This window comes from Sciurus carolinensis, chromosome 15, assembly GCF_902686445.1.
Source record: "Sciurus carolinensis chromosome 15, mSciCar1.2, whole genome shotgun sequence".
In the NCBI taxonomy this organism is placed as follows: Eukaryota; Metazoa; Chordata; class Mammalia; order Rodentia; family Sciuridae; genus Sciurus; species Sciurus carolinensis.
Window position 1 is genome coordinate 14735779 of NC_062227.1, and position 6601 is coordinate 14742379.

The 6601-nt window shown below is 40.1% G+C and overlaps 1 pseudogene; it reads right to left on the minus strand.

Annotated features, from left to right (window-relative positions):
- Positions 1-4467: 4467 nt before the first annotated feature.
- LOC124965775 (sorting and assembly machinery component 50 homolog) lies at positions 4468-5942 on the minus strand (annotated as a pseudogene).
- Positions 5943-6601: the final 659 nt, after the last annotated feature.

Sequence of the window (6601 nt, forward strand, 5' to 3'; positions counted from 1 at the left end):
AAGGTGGGCAGGAACCAGAGAAGGGAGCTGATGAAACACTGGTTATCTAGCATAAGTATTCCTTCCTGCCCAAGAGCTGTGTGCCTGAGATCACACAGCAGTACATTGTGGCCCTGCACAGGAGCACTCCCAGGCACCAGGCATGCCACAGCCATGAGGTCATCAGAGACCCCAATTTCAGTCACTGTTGTTCCATTTTTGCTACTGCACATTACACTCTTTCTTACCCTATTGATGACAGGTCCTATAATAGAACATTAAATGATAGGTTTACCATTACAGACAAGTTTAATTTGGAGAACAGCAGCTTGATAAATTTTCTGCTTTAAACACTTGTATACCTGGAAAATATGAACACATTTAATATACAAAGAATAATGTTTTTAAGTATGTTACTCCATGGAATAACTTTATAAATTAATCAGATGTCTCTAACAAACACATTTGAGTAATCCCATACATGTCGACTCTAATTCACTCATCTTATTATAGAAAAACCAAGATATAAGACAAGTGTACCAACAGTATTTGCCATCTCTTTCCTGTTGAAAAAAAGTCCTAGAAAAATTGATGTTAGACATTTTATAAACATTAATATTTTATTAGTGTGACCACCTAGAGACTTGTGAGTTAATTTTAAGGACATTTTACTTCTATTAGTTTACCCAATTTAAATTGAACCTCTTTAAATCATGTGACCATTTTTAAAATTTTAATCTTTATGCACACTTATATTTAACACAAAAGCAAAGGCCTTGTAATATTTATCTCCATTGCAATGTAATGGATGTTCAAAAATAACTCTAGAGTTGGATAAAAAGAACTGATCAAAAATCATTAACCTAGGTATGTAGGATCAAAGTTGTGAGCTCAAAAATATAGCATTTAAGAAAAACAAAAGTCCTAGAAGAATAATGATAATGGTAATTAATTAAAGCATGAGAAAATGAGAAGAGAGAAAAGTTGAAAGGGAGAAAAGTATTCTGAGTTGTAGCCCAGGAGAAATTTAAAATGGACACTTTTCTTTTTTTTTTTTTTTCCCTTGGATTTGAAACTGGTCTCCCACTGCACCTTTCTTCATTTACATTTCAATGTAACCCTTGACTGAGATCTGAATCTGAAAGGGGCTAATATGTTCTAGCAGAAACTTGATGCTTTGGTCCTTTTAATTTAGGTTTGGAGGGCTTGAGCCTGCAGGGAGAGCCGAGACGCGAGAAAGAAAAACTTGAAAATAAGGAATAAGCCAAGAGAATGTATTCAGGTTTTTGAGGAGAGCAGAGATTAGGTTTAGCACGAAAGAAAGGAAAAACACGAAGGGGAAAAGTCTCTTTCCATTCACCAGGTCGCTCGCATATGTACTTAATTATGCATATAATTATACCTTGTATAAAGCTAGAATTTAGGGTGTCATAAATAGACCATTCTGACTTATTATCTAAAGGAAAGTTTAGCTCTAATTCAGGGAACAGGTGAAGGTGTTTGAGATTGTTTAATAAACATCTCAGGGGCGAGTTTGCTGGGGTGGAAATCCTAGATCCCATGGTGAAGACTGAGAAATGCCTAAGTTAGTGATCAATGGCATCCCACGACCATGTGTTAGGCAATGAGGAGGTAGTACAATGGTCTGGTCGTCACACAGTACCAGTGTCTACTGGGCATTAGCCTAGAGAGTTTGAGGACCTGGCCAGGATTTTGAGCAAGACGAAAAAATATAAGATGAACCTCAAACCCTGAAAAAGAATCTCAGCACCATAAAATCAGGAATCCACCCGGCAAATAAGACCACTATAGGGACCAACTGTAACTTTGAAAGTCGTGACTGGAGGTACCCACACACCTCAGCCGTCTTGAGAACCCCGGATATTCAATGGCCACTTCTCAGATCAGCTGAGATGTGTTTAAGTGGTCTAGGGGACCTGCCTAAGGGGAACTCACCAATCTGGAGTCCAGTGTTGCATGCAGAAACTGGGCATCCAGGTAAATGGAAGGTGAGTCTCTATCCACTGGTGCTGGGGCATTTGGATTGGGTTCTGCTTAGTCAGTGGAAAGACCCATCCTGGGTTTCAGCATCAGATGTAAGGGGAAAAATGCAGCTCAACATGGGACCCTCGGTGGTAGCCACTGTGCAATCCTGCTGAAATGCCACTCATCCATCCATACTCCCGTCTATCCATTCATCTATCCACCCATCCTCCCTTCCATTCTTCTATCCTTCTATCCTTTCATCCATACATTCTTCTCTCTAATTCTACCCTGTTAACAATCTGGATAAAATATTCAGAAAAAAATCACGAAAAAGTTAAGAGTAAGGACTTCCTATCCATTCTCTTTTCCTTTTTCCTGTTTATTTTTCTTTCATCTACTATCTTTCCCTTGTACCATTGCAAATCTCTTTCTTTTCTTTCTCAAGAGATTTATGGGAATGGAAATAAGATGGGTCCTGAGAGCTGGTGAGGGAAGGAAATTGCTTGATGACAGTTTGGTTTCAGGCCCAGATGAAAACCCTAGCTTTAAGGAAAGTTCAGGGAAGCCCAATAAAAGAGCTGATGGGCAGTCTGACTTGTCGAGGGTAAAATCAATTAAAGTACAACAAATCCAGAGTTCATGCTTTCTTAGAGTGACAAATATATGCTGGAAACTGAGAAAGATGAAGGGAGAAAAATGCCTTAGACCTCTCAAAGACTGGCTGTTCCTTCTGTCAGGAGAGTCAGGCCTGGGCCATGATGCATTCATGATGAATTATAACAGCCAGCCAAGGCAATTAAAACAGAATGGGGTGAAAGATTACCAAAGAGACCCAAAATGTGAAGAATTCACCCAAACATAAAGATAAATCAATTCAGGGCCTGGAGTATTTGTGGCATGACTGTTCAAAAGTTTTATGGACAGGCTCAGTTTGTTAGCCTAACTCTTTTGAGGAGTAGATGTACACACACACACACACACACACACACACACACACACACACACTGTTTAACAAAACATGGGAAGGTCATGAGAAGAGAAGAGTCACAAGATTGTCAGACTAATCTCAGAAATTTGAAAGCATAGTGTTTCTGGGTGATGCCATCCACTAAAGCTTTCTGTAGCGATGGGGATGTTCCACAGCTGATTATCCAATATGGTAGACGTTAGGCATATATGGTTGCTGAGCATTTTCAATGTGACTAATGCAATTGGAAACAAGTTTCCTGTTATTTCATTTCAATTTTAAAGTTTTGGAGTCACAGGTAGCTAGGAGCTACTGCACTGGATGGTGAATCTCTAGGATGCTTTTACCTTCAATGATATCATTAGACAAGCTGTGATGGGTTTAATATCATATTGCAAAACAATTGCTTGGAATTTTGCAGAGTTCTTGGCAGTGACCCATTACACATATTTGTAATTCTTAGAAGTACATTTGATTTTTTCCATAAAATGCAGAGATTGAATCTTGTTTTGAAATTACCTCTCAGACAGCAGTTTCCCCATCAGTCAAATGGGCCTCCTATATTGAGAGGGCTCAGTAATGTCGCACATGCCATGTGTCTAGTTCAGTGTCTGACAACACTCCACAAAAGGTTTCTGTGGCTGATGTTATAGATATTGTGATTAAAAACCTACTAACTACTGAGAAGCAGAAATCCTTTGCTAATGAGTCTTCCCAGTTTCCTCCTGGTTCCTCACTGAAATCATGCACTATGCGAACTTTTGTATCTGGGTTCTCTTGTTTAGTAGAGTGTTCTTTGGTTCTTCCAGGTTGCAGCAGGCATGAGAGTCCTTTCACAGCTGAGCACTTGCTGTAAGTATATCTCACATTTTATTTGTTTATTCATCTGTTGATAGACCTTTGGTTGTTTCCATCTCTTAGCTACTGTGAATAGTGCTGCTGTGAACATTTGTATATAAAACATTTGTTTTCTGTAACTCCTTTCAAAGTTTTTGGATATATATCCATAAGTGAAATTGATGGGTCAAATGTTAATTATATGTTTAATGTTTTATGCAGAACAATGAAACCACATTCCATAATGATGGTACCGTGTTAGATGCCCATCAGCAATGTAAGAGAGTTCCAGTTTCTCCATGTATCACCAATATTTGTTATTCTCTTCTTTGTATTCTAGATATCCTGATGTATCCTTGTAATTGTGACTTGTATTTCTTTAATGAATGATAATGCAGTCATTTGTGTCTTTGGAGAAATGTTCACTCAAATTTTGTAAATTGGTTTTGTAAATTTTGTAAATTTGTCTTTCTGTTACTGACTTAAAAGTTCTTTATATGTTTTTGATACCAGATCCTTGTCATATTAAATATTTTAATTTCAAATATTTTCTCCCATTTTATTTGCCTTTTTTTCTTGATAATGATATTTGATGCACAGAAGTTTTAATTTTGATGGATTCCATTTATCTATATTTTATTTTGTTTTTCATTTTTTTGTTTGTCTTTAAAATTTATTGGCTGATTTCCCAGGACTGCTCAACAGCATCCTCTGAGAAGGCATGTGGCATGGTGACTCCTGCTGCCTGTGTCCCCAAGCTTCTCTGGAGGAAGCACCAAGTATAGGAACCATATCCCAGCTCCAAACTGCACACCTTCACGTATCCTGTTGCCTTGCTGCACTCCCATGGGGACACAGTATTTGAGATCCAGGCGAGCAATGTTGCCCAGCCTGAGGATGATGCCCGCTCCATAGGACCAGCAGGTGCCCTTGACCAGTTTATGAATATGGGCTCTGGGGCCCTCCCCATAGTTGAGGTTGCAGAGGTTCACCATATTCAGGAAAAAGTGGGTTCTGAGGAGCTCCCCAAAACTGCCTGGCCTGGCCAGAAGTGCAGTGGGGTGTACAGGTGCAGGCCATCGCGCAGTAGCCCTCTCCTCCCAGGTAGTCCCCTTCACTCTGGGGTCCAATTCTGTGCATGCTGAGTCCATGGGTGCTGATGGGTCCTCCAAGGTAAAACCTGTCAGCAATAATCGGTGGTTTCTCACCAATGGGCAACAACATTCCACCCCAGAGAGAGGCTGAGAACACTGAATCCAACATAAGCTGCTTGTTCAACTGAAGCTCAAAGTCTTCTTTTAGGAAGCTCACATTCCCACCAGTGTAGCCCGCCAGTTCCTGGTTAACCTTCAGCAGGGCACCTCTTGTTGGTAAGATGGAAGACTTCCCAGAGTTGATGACCATGGCATGTGAAAGTACAATGTTAGCAAATGCCCACATTCTTTCTGCACCATGAAAGATATTGTCCTGGAGAGGCAGCCAAGCTCCCACCACATGCCCTCCAACTTGATGGTTGTGGCTGCTTTACCACATGGGAAAGCTGTACTCAGTGGACATGCCTCTGTCTGCCTCCCAAAGTGAGGTCCACAGGAACTGCCCAGTGACTTTGTACATTTCTCTTGAAGTTTCCAGGCTGGGGTTTGAAGAAGGACAGGCCATAGGAAGTTTCTTTGGTTCCATAGGAAAACTCAAACGTCACTTTTTCTGAACATCCTAGAAGGTTATGGAGCTTGAGACTGAGTCCCATGCTGCCCTCATTGTTCCCCACCATGGTGTTGTAGCTGCCCATCAGTCTCCTTAGCTCTGTCACCTCAAAGGTGACTTCTAACTCATTGTGCAGCATGTCATCACCTTGACATGTGTGGATCAGAATGTCCACTTGTCTAAAGATCCCCAGATGCAGCAACTTCTTGCTGGCTTCATGAGACTTCCTCATCACCTCAGTGAGGTTTCTAGCCTTAAAAACATCTCCAATTTCATACATGATGACGTCATCCCTAGTCCTTCCAAGGCCATTGAAGTGAACATGCTGGACTATCATGTCTTTGTTTTCCATTATTTCCTATTTAGCTTCAGGTTCAACTTCAACAAATTCTACTTCTTCACCTTATGCTCCAAAATCAGGCCCATTTGATGGAGGAGGCTTCAAACTCTGGGCATGCACAGTCCCCATGGCTCCCTCTCCATTCGCCACCTTCCAGAGCTGCCCTGGCCAGAACAAGGCTTGGCTGGTGAGTGCAGAGGGAGCATCTGCAGTGGCCAAGCTGCCTGTCAGCATGCAACCTCATTGTTCATGTTTTTAATGTCATATATAAGAATTTATTGCCAAATCAAATGTCAAACATGTATTTTATCCTAAGATTTTTATGATTGTATCTTTTATATTTAGGTCCATAATATCCACACTTCAAGTTAACTTTTGTAAGTAGTGTGAGATTGGAACATGATTTTATTCTTTTCCATGTGAATATCTGGTTGTTCTAGCATCTTTTGTTGAAGAGACAATTATTTTCCCATTTAGTGTTCTATTGAAAATGAATTGGCCATAAATGTACAGGTTTATTTCTGAACCTTTAACTGTATTACATTTTCTAGTCTATATTTTTACTTACATCATTACTACACTGATGTGATTACTATGGTTTTTGTAGTAGGTTGTGAAATCCAAACTATGAGTCCTCCAAGACTGTTTTTCTTTCTAAACATTGTTAGGTCAATTATGGGACTCCAGAAATTCTTTGTTAGTCAGCATTCCACTGCTGTAAGAAAACATCTAAGGCAACCAACTTACAAGGAGGAAAGGTTCATTTTGACTCAAATTTTGGAGATTTC